We start from the raw sequence: 19,654 nt of genomic DNA, 5'->3' as shown, positions 1-19,654 counted from the left end.
TTTACACTTTGGCTTATTGTTGGCATTAAAATCTGTACAGCGGAAGCTGTTTGCTTGATTCCGCTGTAAAGTTGCAAATTTCAAATTTAAGTTAGTTTAGTTAAGGCGATAGGATGGATTGTTGGGGGAAATTTAATTATACAGGATGTCCGTTTCTAGAGCTCAACTATAGGGATTTCGTTAACCATAAAAGATGCGAACTAGATTAAGTTAGCGAACGTTAACCTAGCCGGCAACTTGTACAGCTCAACGTGCAGATACGCGTTTAATACATACTAGTCTGGTTAGGAGAGTGATTTAAATAGAACTAATCTGAAAAATCTTATAGGGTTGTTAATTAGCGAATGAAAGGATTACACGAATAAGAGAAGGAAAAGGGAGAAGACTCCAGTTAGCTGGTAAAGTTAGTAAACAACTCCACAGAAAGGGAAGAGACGTCGTCCGCAAACCCCGATAAAGCTGTAGATAAACTGAATGAACTGGAGGTTAGGGAAGAAGGGTAAGCTGACTTTGGAATCATCAGTGAACAGAATCTGTAATCACATAAACAATGTGGAATTCTTCTCAACACCGGAGTGTAATTTCCATTGTTAGCTTCGAATCCTATTCTATTTTTCAAGCAGTTTTGACTTAGTAGAATAGGATGAAAGACAAATGTTTAATGAATATCTATATATTTTTCACTTATTACATTTCTCTTCATTTGATGACCAATGAAGAAGGACTTAATCGAAGAGTAGGACTCATTGAACACATTCAGGTATTATCGAATTATTCTACCAAATTGTGGTGGTGACAAAATATAGGTGGTCCATGTGTGATATATGTACTTCATGTAGTCTATAACCCTAATTTATAGGATAATTTCTGATTAAAATATTTAATATTCTGGAATTATTTTTGTTGTCCCAAATGCCCAACATCATTGTCATTGAACTTCCTGTCACTGATTTACGCAACCCTCCTTAAAAGTCACGACAAAAAATACTTAATCTCATTCTCACCGATCATGTACAACTGGAGGGATTGTGCAGACGGTCTCTAAAACATTATACTATTAAGTACCAAAACCCTTCAAGTTAATTAGTTGCATTCAGACGAAAAAGAGGGATTAGTACACGGATTTAAACAGAAAAAGTGATGAGCCCTTATCCAATTAGTAAATAAAAGCAGTCGGAAGGGAAGTGGTCCGTGAAAAGTATATAACAGGACCGTAATCCCTGAAAAAGTAGGGGGGTCGCTCTCAGTTTTAATGAAGTTCCGCATAACTGCTTGGGTTTTAAATTTGTTTTTCGGTGCCGCGGACGGGATTGTATGTTAGAAGTTAATATCAACTCATATGGTCGGGCTAAATGCAGCTTTAAGTAGTTTTTAGTAGCACGTGAACTAGAGAATGTTTAATTTTAGGATGTGAAGGCTCGTTTGGAATGGGGAAGTTTTTAATTAAAAATGTTCTTCAAATTGTACTGAGGAGACCAGTTGAAAGTAAATTAGTTGTTTCTGTACGAAAAGTGTTGTTCCATATGCTGTCTAAAACTTTTTACATTTCAAGTCTAGACTTACACAATTTCGCAATTAAATTCCACGTTTAAATAAGTGGGTAATAGGAAGAGTACTAATTTAGGCATATTTCAATGTAAAATTTGTTTCTAAATTCAAAACCAAAAATCATTCTCTATTCATGTAGTGATAATCACAAATTTAAAAAATAAATTTTATATTAGTATACTTCTGTGAACTCATAATCATGTTAGAATGTTTATTAGAATTATTTAATTTTCTCTTCATCTTACTAAATAGCTTCCGACTTTCGTCACTTTGATGTTGAGTGAAGGAGAAAAACGAATTTGAAACTTTCGTCATGAAGCGGAAATGAAATTTGAATAGAGAAAAAAAGGATATATTACTCACGTGAAGACATTCAGACATGTTGTAAAAGAATATGATATTGTTTAACAATATCGAAAAACAGGATTTGCAACGTATGTGTTGCCTCTTACTATGAGCGAATTGCTGGAAACGCTGAATGAAATAGAGCATGGGAATGACTGATTAATAAAACGTGAACATTTTTAGTTAGTTATACTCGAATTGAGAATGATTTGCTTATGTGAAAGGCATAAGATTGGACATTAGAGAATCGAAGACAAATTTTAATAATTGTTTGTCCTGAAACGGAAACGAAGAACTAGTGATGCAACACTTAGTCGTGGTTGAGAATGGATTTGATTATTAACTTTATAATTTAATGCTTCGAATATACATATAAAAATTTTACTTAGAAAGTTCCTACACCAGCTTTAGAATACTGAATTAAAATCCATAACGCATAGTTTTAGTTAATCTGAGAATTGATAATGAAATAGGCAGACGCAATCTTACTTTATCTCAAAAACTGGCTTGAGTAGAATGTATGAAATTACACTTTAAGGCCTATAATTCAATGATCATTTTCAAAAATCAATTAGAGTGCAAATAAACGTAGAACATATGATTCGACATATTCTCAGGAATGAATCCGACTAACAATTCTCCAATTTAAACTTTCGAAAGTACTTATGTACTTATAAAAGTGTGCATTATACATTTAAAAATCGATGACAACCGATAGAGTAGAAAACTGATAAAGAATTAAGTAAATGAGTCTTCATTTAAACTCTAACATTGGTTTCAGTAAATCGCAAGTCCATATTTATAAAAAAAAACAGTGAAATAGCTTGCAATTAAAATAAATAGAGAATACGCCTTTCAAAACATTCTTAGAGTCAACTTCAACGCTGCAATGCTCTAAAAATGACTACAAATTTATGCACAACGTGCCGTATTCCGATAGTGCGGCACATCTGCATGAATTCTGGTCTGCACTATGGAGCTCCGTGGAAATACACGCTAGGAAACACTCGTTAGATTACAAAAATTATTAATACATCTTGAATTATACCTAGTTCATAACTGCATTCCGGCTGAAATCGGGTAATCGTTATGTCCGGTTATTACCTGCTAATCGAACTTGTTTTAGCTTGGAAACAGCCACTTCAGAACTTGATTTACTATGTATTTCCAATTTAGATTTCGCTATTTAACCGGAGACATATTAGTATAATCTAATTAAATTCTTCCGGTTCACTTGGACCGATCGTAATTGTCCTGGTTATGAAGCATTATTGATTTCGATAGTGCTCGCGAAATCGAAGATTAGAAAATATAAAGGCATATTTCAATATGAGAATTTCATTCACCACCTAAAACTTCGGTATTTCATTATTTAGTCATAATCGTAATCACGGTCACGAATGTATCACAAAAAAAAATTATCGCAATAAAATTTTTAACTCTTAGACGTTAGAGGGTCGATTAATAACAGTTGTGTTAGTTATAGCTGTTATAGCATTTGCTTCATGAAATTGACCTCCAATTCTAGCTTATGCATTGCAAATTATCGATAAATTTTAGGACGATATATCTTCGTGCAATCCAGGTGAAAAAAAAGGACTCTCGTATTACGTTCAGTCGGATTTTTTTGGACTCTTGCATATTGCATTAAAACTTATCGATGATTTTTAATGCACGAGTCATATTACATATAAAGAATAGAAACATTGTTCTCGTGCAGAAATATTTTATATATGTTTTAATCTCTTCTTGTCATGTTTTTAAAGAATTTTCTGCATGAAACAACTCTTAATTAAATAAAGAGCCTGACTTCCACTGCGCAAATATCTGCATTAACAGGGAACTTGCAAATTTCCCATTATATTCCACTCGTAATCCAAACATATTCTGCTTGTGTAATGCAGTTTCACCAACACACCGAGGGGATTGAAACTAAATTCAATTAAAAACTTCCGATAAACTGCTTCAGGGCACCTGGGGAAAAATTCGAAATTTATATCTGTTTAAAAAGAGAATATGAAAGATGAGAAACACTATTGAGCCCACGTTTCACTTAACTCTGAGTACTATTGTTGATAAATTAGTAATAAATAATTTGAGGGATTTTTGAAAATTTTCTTTGAAAATTACGACTGGATTGCATCGCCGGGTCTTGTTATTTGTACTTGTTAATAATATTTTAAAAGCTGCTTTTATTGTCTACCAACTGCTTACTGCGCTGTCTTCTTTTTTTATTGACATCACTGGCAGGATTTATGGTATTTTATTTGCTAAAGACGTCGGTAAGTTAATGTAAGACATTTCCTTTTCGTATCTATCAATTCTTGTATCCGGAATGTACAGCTTGAGTCCGTGATTTCGCTCTTTGATCTTTTGGTAGAATAAACTCTGTTGTATAGAGCATGCACAGTTTGACGGGGAAAGCAAATAACTGAAATTGAAACCGATAAATCTGTTCGGTGGAGATAAATCTTTTCCAATAAGACCCCAATATGTTTCTTCGTATAAACTGTGGTCCTTTAAACTGCCACTCGATTTACGGAGCTTTCAAACTATCCCCATTTGAATTCTCTTAGTACATAAACAAATGGAATATATTCTTATTCTGTGATATACATTCAAAGTAATAATCCAAATTCAGAATTTATCCCACTATTTTCAGATTCATGGTAAGTATACATATTTATAAAGAATTTCTGGTTTTTGCTCCCTGTTTGAAAAATTATTACAATTAATTTAGTAAAAAACAAGAGCATTAGTAAGTAATGAAGTGAGGTAATTTTAGAGCATGTAAATTCATGATGACTACATGACGTTGCCTTATATTTCCGGCAACACTGGCTCTATGAAAAACTGCAAAAGTGTGGGTGAGAATTTGCAAGTTAAAAGTGTTAATATCAAGCCCTCTTTTATCATGCACTTTAGTGCTGTTTCACCCAAAATTAATTTTGAAAAAATTATAAGCCCTTAAAAAAGGTATTTAATGCATTATTTTCGATGTTCAAACTGTTCACCTCTGTTCTGCTATCCCTACTATTTTTTTTTCAAATGGAAAAGCACCCTTTATAGTATATGAAATGAAAGGTAGTTCAATAAGAGATACAACGGTGTACTCAGAACATAAATTGGATTTACAGGTTCCTTAAAAAAAAGAGGAAAGTTTATCTCCTAGAAAGATTAAAAGTGTTAATCTTCGCGTCCTAGGTAGACGATTCATTCTCATTTCACTTTGAAAGAGAGAAAAAAATTATAATAAGTCGTAGAAATTCCAACTTCTGTTCACTGCAAACAATTTTTGAGGTAGAAAATATTTTGAAGTTGACAGACATCGTTAGTAGATGAATTCAGTTGTTAGGTATCTACCACAGTTAGAATATTTGAAAAAATGGATCGGTTATTTGAGAAGCAAAGAATTGGAATTTTAGTATTTTTGGAATATGGAGATCGCAAAAGAACTTACCAACACGTGTCTCTCGTATTTAATCGGAAATTTCCATACCGACATGTTGATAAAAGTGTAATTTGTCGGATTAATAAAAAAATTCAACAAACTGAAAGTGTGAAAGCTACTCCAAAATGTGGAAGATCTCAAACAGCAACTGGTGACGATTAAGCACTAGATATTCTTTTACTTATGGATGAAAACCCCATACAGTCTACCAGCAAACTTGACGATTAATTTGATGTATCTGCAAAATTAGTAAGCAATCTTTTAAAACTAGAAAAAATCCATCCATATAAAATTTCCCTTATCCAAGAGTCGAAGATGTTGATTAAAGGATGGAGTTTTGTGAATTGATGTAAGAAAAATGCATTCAGGACACTAGGTGCCTTTTCAAAATTTTATTTTCGGATTAATCAACATTTTACTTAGATTGATCTGTTCAACGTCATAATTGTGGCTGCCAGTCAACAAACAATCCACATTGGATGCAGACTCTGTATACACAATATCCGCAAAAATTCAATGTATGGATGGATATGATCGGCCACCAGGACGTGGGTCCGTTTTTCATAAAGGGAAATTTAAATAAAGCATCATATTTGCACTTATTCCTACATGAAGTAGTTTCATCTATTGCCGAAATTTATCCTGGAAAAAATATAGGACAAGTAGCCCATAATATTTGGTTCCAACAAGATGGCGCACCATCACGTTGCGTCCATGGCTGTGGGAGAGTATCTTAATGAATTTTTCCCTAAAAGATGGATCTGTAAAAGAGGCGCAATAGAATGGCCGCCCCGATTTTCTAATTTTACGCTCCTCGAATATTTTTTGGGCCAATTAAAAGGTTCGGTTTACAAAAATAGACCATAAAATTTAGATGATTTATTTTTATGAAACTGTAGATCCAATTTTAGTACTGAGTATAGCGTTCTATTCTTGATTGAATTGCCTTTTATTTGATATACTACAATGAGTACTTTTTCATAAGAAAATAAAAAGCTAGTAGGGGTAGCTGAATAGGGTTAAAAAATTTGAATATCAAAAATAATGTCATAAATGCCTTTTTTTTTAAATAAAATTATACGTATTTGAGCATTTTTTCTAATGTCGGGTTTATGAAAGTTATAAATGTGTTGTAATCTTTTTTACAAGTGCTGTATGATAGCAACGGAGCTTTTAAAGAGAAGATTCAAAGCTTTGACGCACTCTGACGGATAAAGTACGAAATCAAAAGTATATTCGAAGATATCCATCAACTCTTACAATGATTCTCAAGGCGCATTTATATGACATTATATCAATGATTCATAAAATTTATTTAATTTCTTTTTCACGGGTAAAAGACTCATGTTATGTCAGTCTGTAATGGAAAATTTATGAAATTAAATGACATTTTCGCGAAGAATTGTTTTTGCTCATATACGCTTGGAAATAACCCATTTTAAAGACAATGAGGAACACAGGGCGAAAAATTTAAAAGGAATAATGTTAAAGAGCCTAATATTCTCAATAATTTTACGCTAAGTCTTCTTTATGAAATGTCAATCTGACGCCACTATATTGCAGATAAGTTTAAAGCTCAAGTGTCTCTATACGAAGCTTTTATCTTACATGTATTTTCAAAAAAATTGAAGATATAGGGTGAAAAACTTAAAGCAAATTATATCAGTGATGGTTCATACACCTTTTTCTCTCAAATGTTGGAAATTGCGTCAATGCTTTAAGGCCCATGTTGCGTCGTTGTGAAGTCAGTAATTTGAGAGTGCAAATGCCTTGTTGTTAAGTTTAATGTTTCATCTCTGTTTTTATAAAAATTTAAAAGCATGGGAAAGGTGTGTAGATATGTAAATCCGTAAATATGTTTTTATGTAGTAGTTTTCCTCTCAACGCATTACTACTAAAAGCCCAGTTCTCGCCTCTGTGTCTCAGCTTTTACATCTGTAACTTATGTTTTATACCTGTTGGAAAATGTGCCTCATAACGTAATATACCAATGTGCCTAGGTAATTTGAGCTTTCAAATTCCTCTTTCCGAACATTATGCCTTTATTTTAAATCTTTGTATTTTCGATGGATGGAAAATATCGAGATTTGGACGCTAGCGATATACGTTTAATTTGTGGGCAAGATATAGTATAGGATGCAATAAAATAGTAGTGATACAAGAAATTGGAAATTTTATTGAACATTTTTATATAAGGCATATTCAACTATTACTTTGAAATCATGATAGTCCCTATACAGCGTGTTTCAGTTTTAACCAGGATAACTTTAAAAGCGTATTGAACATCTAGAAATAATGTCAATTCGCTATATAAACCATCGTCTAATAAGGTTTCCTTTAGCAGATTAGCTAGCTTTAGCAGATAGATAACTATTGACGATCATATATAGTTGAAAATGGTCCAAAATGGATATTTTTCGAAATAATAGCCGAGTGCGATTTTCATTTAAAATAAAAAAGTTATGTTGATTTTTGCCAAAACGGTACATTGTAGCAAAAAAACTAAGCACGCCACTGCAATCGCATCGAAAAAGTGCCTTAAGAATGTTTTTTTTTATTTGAATATTGTACTAAACAAAAAAGTAATGAGGAATTTTGAAAATAATCGAAATTTGAAAAACGCCCTCTAGCGCTGTGGGCTATAACAATATAGAAATGCGGTTTTCGCCATTAATATTCACTCATAAGTTGAACTCTTGACATGTACGCTAGTTTTTCCTTAGTAGCCGAGAAATGGGACTTTCCTGTCAAAACACTCCAAATCCAAACACCCCTTACGTCGTTTAAACAGACACCATGAAGTTCATGGACGACATTTTGAGCATTTACTGTAGTGTGAATTTGTACAAATAAATTAAAATGAAAAATACTGAAACTCGATAAAAAAAATTTGCACACGACTGACTTAAAACATCATAAAGTCGTAGCGCCTTAGGGATACATTTGCGAACGCAGGTTTTTACACTCAGATGCCTTATATTGTTGCACGGAATAATCCCTAGAAGTATAAACTAATAGTTCTGAAACATGCAGTATATTGTAAAAATTGTTGATGTTTACCTGCACATGTACTTAAAAAAATATATAAAAATAAAAGTTGAATGAAAAATGAATAAAAGCACATGGAACTAAGTAACAGCGAAAAAAGACATTCATATTGTGATAAGTATTTTGCACGATGCCGAGGTGTGTATGTCATGGGACTTGATTAGTTGTGGTAATGAAGGAATCAGGTGCATTTATGGTGTCTATCGAGTGGTAAAGTGCACATTACAACATTCTGCATGTAATTATCAGAGAAATGGTAATTTACTATATTAACGATTAGGAATGTATGCGTGTTGCTGGGGTAGCAACTACATCATATGTAGGATCATAAAACCAGGCCATAATTCAGTTGACCATCGATATTTTCTTAAATTTATGTATTCGTTCTTTCAATTTGACAATACCGCGTCGCCATACTTGAAAACATTATGATAAGACAGTTAGAATGATGATCATCTGGGCACCAGATGCCCAAATGTGACCAAGCGGGGGTGAGAAACCCAGAGACACAGGTAGCAGTAAAGGGAGTTGGAGAAAGGAAGAGGCTGACTAGGGCAGTCCCGAAAACGACGAACTGAGATGAGTGAGGCCTCGGTCCGCTTGCTCATCTTTTTTTTTCTTTTGTTCTTTATATCTTTAATTAATAAACACACTCGAACTGTGATTTCTTTCGTAAATATAATCACCATCCCATATCTACTCTAATATTAAAATGTGATATCCCATTAAATCCCGATACTACACATATTACCGGGCGATTTAAACCGAATGTATGACGTTACAAATAATTATTCAAACAAAAGGCGTAATTCAGATTAACAAGTATAAATTTCTGCTACGAAAATTTAACAACTTTAAATCCCGAATCAAATTTCAGCTATTTAATTTTATATTTTCTCATTTTAGGTCTTGTCTTTCTATACTATAGTCTCGTATAATACGGCTTCCCAATTCTTAATACCAAACCGTTGCTTAGTTTCGTAAGCTTTATAGTCTTCTAGATCCCAAACGACTTCCTAATGTCATATTGAGTTGGGAGGCGTACGATATTTAATGATCGCCATTACTTTGTCACTTCCTGCCGAGTTTAATTTTGTTAAGAGGTTCTTTTCAACTTGACAAACCCATTATTTTTCATTCTCTAAGGGACGAATTGTATGCGTTCGCCTTCTTAATGTTCCTTATTTCAAGTACGAAACAACCTTTTCTAAGGTTGATGTACTATGAAGAAAGTCTTTAGCGAAGACGTCTCTTCTCGTTTTGGAAAGATTTATATTATGGTTCGCTAAAAAGCTTTTCCTATTATTTTGCTACAGCGAAGACTTAAAAAAAAACAAAGAAGCGTTTTGTAAGCGGTTCAACTGGTCGCAATAACGCCATAATGAAAAGTGACATTTTCACCCCGGAAAAATGAATGCAACTGCGACGCAATTTTGAAACAATGGAAGCTAAATCTCTGGCCCGAATATAAAACTGTTGTTATCTGTTTTGATTTCACATTTAAGAGGATGTAAATTTGCATTTTGCTTTCATGTGTCCTTCACTTATTCAAGAGGTTTAAGTTTACTCTTTTGTTTCAAGTGAAAAGTTGAGATGTATAGTACAAGAGCTGCTGTGGGAAAACCGGTATTTTTCTTTCGAGAAAAATGTGACTTGTTTATTAGAGAACTTAAGTAAATGTGGATATTTATGAGATCTGTTGATGTAAAGCTAACAAATGGACATGGACACAAATCTATTAAAATAACGTCGGTTTTGTAATTTTTTAATAGAACATTCAGCCAAAATTTATGACATTTATTCTGCCTAAATTTGAACGTTTTATAGGAATCCACAGCGTTGAAACCTCTTGGACTTCACTTTTCGAAGCAGTATTGGACTATTTTCATCGCTAATTGAACGCCAAAACATCAAGTAAATACTTCGACCATTGGCCAGTGCCACAGTCAACCATATTACTCAAATTGCCTTGTGATCCTATTTTTGCGAAACGTTTTGATAAATGTCCGAGTGTATTTTTCAACACCATAAAAATCCATAAGGTCTTTTGAATTGGACCAAAATGAAAAGCTCTCTTGCCTTAAGTTTACACATATTTTAATTCTGAAAAGTTATTTTCCAGTATTGATACTTCTTTTAAGACCACCCAACCAATATTTTTCTTACATATTCACTTTTAGAATTTTATTTTACGAAGCTCTACCGCAATATATAAATTCCAGTAAGGAGGAGTCTGAAAATTCTAGAGACAATATCATTCCCTATCTATTCTATATATAAATAGAGCTTTAGGCACTCAGATACATTTTTTCATAGCAAAATTATCACGTTTTAACGTAATTAAATTTACATGAATATTTACGACCTACAAATTATACCAAGGGTGTCATTCGCATTTCAGGATGTAGTTTATTCAAATATTCGAATAATTCGAATCCCAGTCTTCATTATTACCCACAAGCTCGTTACACCCACAACTTACTATTATATAATCTAAAAAGCGACATCTCGAGAGGAACATAAATCTAATCTATTCACAACACATACTAAGACAACTTTCTCCTATCCTCCAATTAATCAAATGCTGTTTTTTCTGGAAATGGGAACGTTTAGGGGAGCAGTTATTCCCGCAAAACAGACGCAAAAACAAATAATCGTCTAGGAGAAAGTTCCTCAATTACCCAGAAAGCGAAAGTATGTCATTAAAGAAATTGTTCAGAGTAATGCGGGTAAAGGAATGGGGAACCTTGGACGTAAAGAAACACTTTCCCCCGCCATGATTAATTTGCTGCTATTGTACGAGGCTCCGCTGGCGATTGATTTATTCCCCTGTCTGGTTAACCGTATCTGAAGTCCGAAGAAAATTCTTCTATTTTTATGTCAAATTAATTTAGCTGAAAAATCTATAAGAGACATCAATTAACACCATGATAAATTACATACTTTCACTTATTTCCGGATGGAATTAAAAATATAGGCCTACGTAGTATGCTTTCGTCTACCTTTCTGAATGATATTTTATTTTAATCCTTTTGGATTAGCCGCAACCCTTTCCCTGGAGAGCTCGCTATTAGGATTAAGTCTGATAAATCCAGTCCGAAAGGATTTATTTCTAATCTGCTTAAACCTTTGCATTTTAATCATGCCAGAAGACAGCACTCACAACTCCATCCATTATAATTATTATTATCCTGTCGACCGTATTCATGTCTCTGGAGACCCCCTAGCCGGGTTATCGCTGTGTTTAACCACATGAAAATCCTCAGATGTCTCTGTCTCAATTTTTTAGCATGCATCCTATTAAAGAAGATGATTTACTGCACGCTACCCTCATGACGCTAACTCGTGATTCCTTCAAAGATAAAAAATTCATAACTTGCTTTGGTGACAGGTTATTCTGTTGATTGTTGAAACCTCGGAAATCAAAAATTCAATAGTAGCCGAACAATCAGTATCACACCAGATATGTAGAAAATTTGTAAAATTCATAACTGGTTTTGTGGGCAAGTACCCTTATGATTGTTTCACAATTGGAAAGTGCGAATCGAATTGGAGGTTAAAGCGATTAACTTTAAAAATTTCCAATCAAATTTAATGTTAATAAAATTCCAAATGTTGTATTAAGTCTGGTTTGAAAATGGTTAAAATGGGCTAAAATCTCGGTGTCGAGAAGAAAAATTGGAAAGTACATATTTGCCTTCAATGACACGTTGCGCCATCGACTCTCTAACAGTTTAAAAGTCTTAACATTCTATTAAATAGATAAAAGTACACTTTAAAACGAATTCATCTCAGAGTTCTAGCTGGTGTAGATTGAAAAAAGTAAAAATGAATTAAATTCTGAATATCAACTTGGGATTTAAATGGTATGAACTTAGAAAATTTATAACTCGCTATGGAGTCATATTATATCGTGCTATTGATTTTCTTGCAGTTAAAACATTCAAGTCTCCCCTAAAAGCAGTAAAATTTAACCTAAAGACCAATAAAATAACCAGTACCATATCAAATTGACAGTAACGAATGATGAAATGTTCATTTTACCTTCATCCCAATAAAACCATTTGAAAAATGTATAAATACCTTTGAAAGATCTGTTACATCATTGATTGTTTTCATAACCCAAAGGGAAAATATCATTTTATAAATAGTGAAACGTAATTTAATGTCAGTAAAACGGACAGTCCCGTATTAGGAGTGGAACGAAGGCGATGCTAAAAAGGATCTCAAATCTGGATACAAATTAAAAAGCTCAAAAAAAGCTCAAAAAACATAAGTTGCTTTCGACACATGTTATGCTACCGATTCCTCTACTGTTCTGACGTCTATACATGCTTGAAAAAAATTAAATTCAAATGAGAATATATCAACCAATATCACGTTAAATATAGATTTAAGAAGATGGAAACAAAAGGAAAATCTTAATTCCAATGGAACAAACTTAAAAATTTCTAACACAGTTCAAAAGTGTAAAAATTACTTTACAAGCAATAAAAGATAATTAAGTTTTCGACCTCAGTGTAAACAAAAAATGTCGTATCGAAGCTGAATCGAAGATAATGGTTAAAAAGGTCTAAAGTTTCCACATAAATTAAAAAGCATCCAACAATTGATAATTTGCTTTCTAGTTATTTTACATAATTTATCCATGAAGTGCCTTTTAACAGTTTTTCGTAGCTCTAATAGAACAACCAGTTCCAAATCAGATGATACGTGAGGTGAGAAATACTTAAAAAAAGTGATCTTAGTAGGAGGACTAAAAAATCAAAACGGAGTTTGGTGATACATTATGCCACTAATTCTTCCATAGTTTAAAATCTAAAAGTTTCATTAGAAACAGAAACATTGAACTTCGCTGTAGTAAAATGGCCAGTGTACGATTAAAGAGGATAAAGACACCAGTACTAATTCATCTACTGTTACTATCATCTTGTCTACGTATTTATGTCCCTCGAGAGCCTCTAACCGGGTTATAACTATATTTACCCACATAAAAAGTCCTCAGGTGTCTTTACCCCAATTTTCTAGAATGTGTCCCGTAAATAGGGTTGATTGATGCGCCTTTGGGAATTCTCGAGCACCAGAAACACATGTTCCCTATTTAGGTCAAGAAAACTATTAATTATGAAAATTGCCTCATTTTAAAGATCTTTTCTCTGAAAGCGAGCAGATTTTATTTGATTACATTTTTAAAGCATTTTTAACGAGTTTGATTTTCCCATCTAATTAGTTCCAGATGACGTTCATCGAGGGTAAATCGTAATTTCATTGTTTATAAAATTGCAATTTCGATCTGAGAAAAACAATAAAGAAAAGAAGGCAATCAAAAATTTCTTGCTCAACTCTTGAAAAATCTCCAATAAGTCCCTTGAATTTCCGGTAAAACTTTAAAGACAAGTAGAAACTTGAAGTTTATGTAAGTATCCACATTTCCCAGATACGAGGGTTATCTCTAATTAGCTTTAGAGCTATGTTTGGGGAGTTCGCGAGCTCGACTAGGAACCAAATTAAGTTAAAAGTTTTAATCAAAAAACGGGAAGAAGTTAGCTGGAAAATGTTGTTTAAGATATTGTAAACAAATTTATGGCAGCATGGAGGAAGTAGAAGTTGCTTGGAAGTTCTCATTGAAGATTAACAAGTGCGAGGGAGCTTCGTATATTGAGGTTCGAATTATGATGATTAAGGGACTAAAATATGAACTACCTTAATACACAATGTGCCTTTGTCCGGCTTAAATTTAAATGGAAGTTTTTACAAAATTTTACATTACATCTTTCAGCATTTTCCAGGACTAGTAGAAGATTATAGTCATGTTCCTGTTCTGTTTCTCCTGAAACGAGTACATCATCAAAATTCACACTAGCTCCATTCAGAATGCAACACATGCGAATCATTTCAGGCGCTGAACGAATGCCAAAAGGCAGAACTAATGTCTACCGAAAGGTGTTCCAAATGTGAAGTAATTTAAACTTTTATCACAAATATTGAACTGAAAATACCTAACATTCATATACGGAATTGGAAAGTAGGATTCATTCACTAACTGCCTGGTAATTCGGCGGTAGGGTTTACTAAATGCCGAGATTGAATTGCTTTATTTAAGTACTTTGAGTTGAATAAAAGCGTATATAATTTTCACTTCAACTGTGACAAGTGGATTTAGGAACTGAATAGGTTTATCCTCTTTATTAATAATTTAATATTGGCGGGGAAATGCAAAACTTTCGTATCAGGGTCAAAGAGTGCCAACAGTGTGGAGCATTTCAATGGTGTAATAAAAAATCCATGAATATAAAATTTATTCACTAATTAAAATAAAAAAACTTAAAATTTTTACTGCATCCTGCTCATCTTTTATCATTTACATCACTCGGAACATTAATCTGATTTTCATTTCTTTGTACACCCCCACTTTTTATTTCTTGATAGATATCTTTTGGTTCGTCAAATAAATTTTCAGTCTTTTGAGTAAATTTTAATGGGTTTGCAATAAGTTCCAGAATTAAAAATAGAACTTGCTCTCTGTGAAACTGCTCCAAATGTTTCGGGAAGATTCATAGGTCATTCAAGAATACCGAGTTGACCTTCCTAGCAGCTATTACTATACAATAGGGTATACATTAAAAAATGTTATGCTGTTATAAAGCAACATTTCTGAGATCCTTTAGTTGAAAATATTCATTTTCCGAACGAGTTTAAATCAATAAAGTTGATAGTAGTGACTGTGTAATTATATAGAAACCCAGTGAATAAGTCAATATTCATGCAATATTTTACTTGTCGAAAAGATTCGCTTTCACCTTCAAATGCTGCCATAAGCTAACAGTATTTCAACATATTCTTCAAAAACCGTTTCCATTTTATAATAAATTCCCCCAAAATAACTTTTCTAGTGTTATTTGCTGGATAAAATTGACAATTCATCTTTTTTATTTTTATTGGAAACCATATTTTCCCGCTTTACTTACATAAAACAGAATTCAAGATGCTTGTGTGCATCTTGTCCCAGATATTATGTGACAGAAGTTACCACAAAACTGCGTGAAGATAGAAGAATGAATCAATATAAAAATTATAAGATGAGACGAGGTGTAGGCTGGACATAATTTCAAACATACCAAGGAAAACATTCTCAATTTTATAGATCCTGCGGAATGAATCCGAACGTTATAGGAAGAACAGCGCAATATCCTTATATTCTCAGTTACATATTGTAACTATATAATCGGTGTAAATGTGGTAAAACGATGATGTAATGGTATTTTTAAGGCTTTCAAACTCTATATTCACATTTGGGGAGATATTCCAATTCATTCTCTGCCTGTTGCGGTGGTTGCCATAACGTGTCTCTAGACTCTCCCTAGTCAGTGTACTGCATCCTGAAGTTCTTAAGTTAACATCAAAGTATATGTTAAATTTACTTTTCTATTCCTCTACCTGTAAATTAACAGTTTTCAACTGAGATAAGCTGATAACATATTAATTACATATATATATATATTAATAAACCGTTTTAACCAATTAAAAACAGATGAGGTGATTATAATCAAAAAACTTTTCATTGCCAACCAAAATAAAACAAGGCAGCTTAACGAATTTTTGAAAAACCCGGCCATTGGAAAATAACACACACCCTCAATATTTTTGATACTAGAAAATGATGGCTTAATACTATATATATTACTTGGTACGAGAAACCTTATACAAAATATAAGTAACATAAATTTAACTAATAAAATCGAATCAGACCATTTAGTTATTTTTTTTTTACATTAACTTTGACCTACGACAATCGCAAACTATCTTCCAGGTCAACAATATAATCTCAAAAATTCATTTAAACAAAACTGAAAACGGTAAGATGAAAAATAATTTATATATATAACTAGATTGGATCGCAACCACAGGCTGTTTCCATAGAGGACATACAACAATTATCACTGGCAGTGCACAAATTCTCACTCACACTGACAAACTATTTTTATCAACATAGCTAACCCAAATTTATATTGAGAATACAAAACACAAAAGAGAACTATCCGCACACTTCACACACATAAGACAAGAAATTAAAAAGAGAATGAAATAACCTCAACAGAAATATTAAGACAATGATTGGACGAAAACGACAGGAAAAGTGGATAGACATGCCAGGATATAGAAAGAGATAAACATAAATCGTACTGGAAGAAAATCAAAACCAGTAACACAATAGAAAAAAAAACAAATTCCCAATGAAAACGGAACAGAACCAGCACCAAGCCCACGTCTCTGCTAGTCACTTTCAGAGGATCTGCAGGAAATCAACCAATCCTAAATTTGATAAAAAAATTGGAGTTGAGTGAACCAGTGGTAACTGAAAGATTGAAATACAGGAAAAATGGAAGAACAACCCTCACGACTGGATCGTACTAGACTCTCTCTCCATAACGAAACTCTCAAAACATTCCCGTTTCTGATTCTCCAACACAATCCTATTCGAACATTTTCATTAATAAGCTGAATAATCAAATTTATGGTATATAAATGTACTTATAAATATTTTCAAAGGAGGAATATCTAAAGGTCGATAGCCCGCTTCTATCATACTTGTAGAAACAAATATTTTATATAAATAAATAAGTAAATAAATAATAAAAAACTTGTTTTCTTCCACTCTGGTTTTTGGAGTATCGTTGAGGACGTCCATGGAAAACTTATTAATGATATGTCGGTACATCTTCAGGACTCGTTTTCTGAAATTGAATTCGATCCAAACTCAAAAAATTATCTGGCCTTTTTATTGGCCCAAAAATAACGAATCAACCATCTATTTATATGCCCTGTCAGTGCATTAATAAATCTTCAATTAGGTTGTCCAATTCCACGGCTCCTGTTTTTGCCATGATTTTTTCCATCATCCGCCAAATTCCCCTTTGTATCGGCCGTAACCTGAGGCGGTGAATACGTCAAAAGCACTAATTCGATTTGCTCTTTTCCTCGCTTTTAACACGGTGCCCAATTTCAATAAGCGCGGCTCAAAGTTAAGCAAACGATCACCCGACAACAATCCAAATTAGATTAAAACTTTACAGCGTTAGTTTAATTTAATCCCCAACTTGTTCTTGTACACTGTATTAAATAATGGGATATTCGGAAAATCTTAGAAGATCCCGAAAATAATGTAGCTAACATTTGAGACCATCCGCTGATCCATTAATCAACGTCAAAAGTTCGCCTTACACGAAATCTTCTTCAAACAAAATATTAATTTAACGTTAACCCTCTTCAAGTAAGCTGCTAAGGTTATGTTGGACGTGTAATTTGTAAGAGGAATTCACTGGACTTTGGAGATAAATCCTCATTATTGCTCGTTACCGACAATTTTTAAGAGCTTCCGGGAATACATAGTTCGCTCCCTGGGGAATGTGGTCTGCGAGAATCTATCTAGCAAACCGCAAAAACTAGGTTAAGTAGCTCTAATAGAGCACAGCTCCACTGGGCACTAAATAAACTACTTCAAAATCCAGAACAGGAGCTGACGTGCAGCTACGAAATAACAGGTTGCTTCCTAACGAGTTACTGGAACTTAAATAGCGTTCTCGTATTTTTCCTTTTTACCAGTAATGAAACTTTTCCATTAGCCGGAAGCAACTTTATAATTTTAAGTTTGTTCTGGAATTATAACATTATGTGAAGGGTATGGGGGGAAAACAAGGATTGTTACATTTTTTTAATTTTCATACTATTGGCACCATCATGTGAAGCACAATCGAATTGATATGCATGCAGGTTACCGGCGGAAAAGGAAGAATATGATGAGTTATTCTTGCAAATTTAAGTGATAGGATGGGTAAAGAACGGGAACGGTCTTGGCGTGTGATGGAAAAAACAAGAAATATCCACGCCGTCAGTGACAGTAAAATTTTATTATTTATAATAATTAATATTGCCTCAATTCGCGAAATGTGCGAAATTCCTGGTTTTTCCCTTCATTTTTCATCCACACCTGCTCAAATCCGGCGCATTTGAAGATTTTTATGAATAAAAATGTTTCCATCTGCTTTACAGTTAGGTATGCAGCGTATCATGATATTCGTCATGTTTATTAATGTAAACATACATATAAATACGAGTTATTTGTAAACAGTCCTGTATAAATTTTTTTTATTATTATTGTAAAATAACTGTTTTTTTTTTAAATACCGATGGATCATCGTTCTTCAATCGTTTTAGTTTTCATTATTTTAAAGACGCCCAGACGATATTTAAGTGAAAATTAAGTATTACAAGCTGTAGGAATACTTGAATCTGGGCTATTGCAAGTTACTGTTGCCGATGCCCTGGGAACCACCCAGAGCGTTATCTCTCGCTTCTGGGCCCGTTATCGAGAGATTGACAGCGTACGAGAAAGATATTTGGGTTAGCCAAGGGTGACGACTCCTTGTATGAACCGTTATGTACGATTAGAAGCTGGAAGAAATGACCCTGTGACTGCAGCCCAGTTAAATAATCATCCGTACGTGTCTCATAATGTAGATGTTTCAAGACATACCATCTACATGAGATTAAAAGAAGGTAATCTATAAACCATGAAAGTGCGGGCAGGAATTTCACCGGCTCATAAAACCAATCTCGTTTTCCTAATTCGTTTTTTTATCATCACACGATTATGTTAGGAAATGAATTTATAAGCACACGATAATGTTGTTGTTCCATTCAGAGACATCATCGGTCCAGATTTTATTTTAATGAATTATAATGCCCCTCAACATACTACCGAAGTTATTAGAAATTTCCCAAAAGAGCAAAATATTCCGGTTTTATAAATGGACCCGCGCAATCTCCCGATCTCAACCCGATTGAGCATGCTTGGAACATATTTCAGTGAAGGGTTCTTCGAAACCAGAATAAATTTCAAAACCGAAATCAGCTATTTCGACCTCTCCAACGGGCCCGGATTAATATTAATCACCAAGATTTGGATAATCTGATCTTGGGTATGGAAAAGAGTTGCGGGACAACCATATGGCAAAAGTAGAGGAAGCACACACATTCCATATTAAACTTCAAATTTGAATGCTTTTTTTAAGGATTTTCAATAATTCCTTCTACTACAATTTAGTTTTTGCATACCTTTAAATCATTTTTATGCTAATGCAGATTGCTTAGGTTCGCATTTGATAAATTAAGATAAAAATAACTGTCATAAGAAGTCTTAGGAGCGCTTTAAATAAAAAAATATATATGTTGACAAAATTGAAAATATTCCTAGATTTTGAG

General features: G+C 33.4%; 1 protein-coding gene across 8 annotated transcripts in view; it reads left to right on the top strand.

Moving 5' to 3' along the window:
- The window catches only part of LOC136339702 (transmembrane and immunoglobulin domain-containing protein 1-like), a 263,800-nt gene that overhangs the window by 84,783 nt on the left and 159,363 nt on the right, over positions 1 to 19,654 (top strand). The window contains exon 4 of one of the 8 annotated variants that reach the window (XR_010732187.1): positions 329 to 889. The exons of the other annotated variants lie outside the window; for them this stretch is intronic. The gene's annotated coding sequence lies outside the window, so the exon portion shown is untranslated. Of the gene's footprint in view, positions 1 to 328; positions 890 to 19,654 lie in introns of those variants that run through there. 8 annotated transcript variants of the gene reach the window in all.

The sequence above is a fragment of the Euwallacea fornicatus genome, chromosome 6, assembly GCF_040115645.1.
Source record: "Euwallacea fornicatus isolate EFF26 chromosome 6, ASM4011564v1, whole genome shotgun sequence".
Classification (NCBI taxonomy): domain Eukaryota; kingdom Metazoa; phylum Arthropoda; class Insecta; order Coleoptera; family Curculionidae; genus Euwallacea; species Euwallacea fornicatus.
This window is presented reverse-complemented; position numbering and strand designations above follow the sequence as displayed.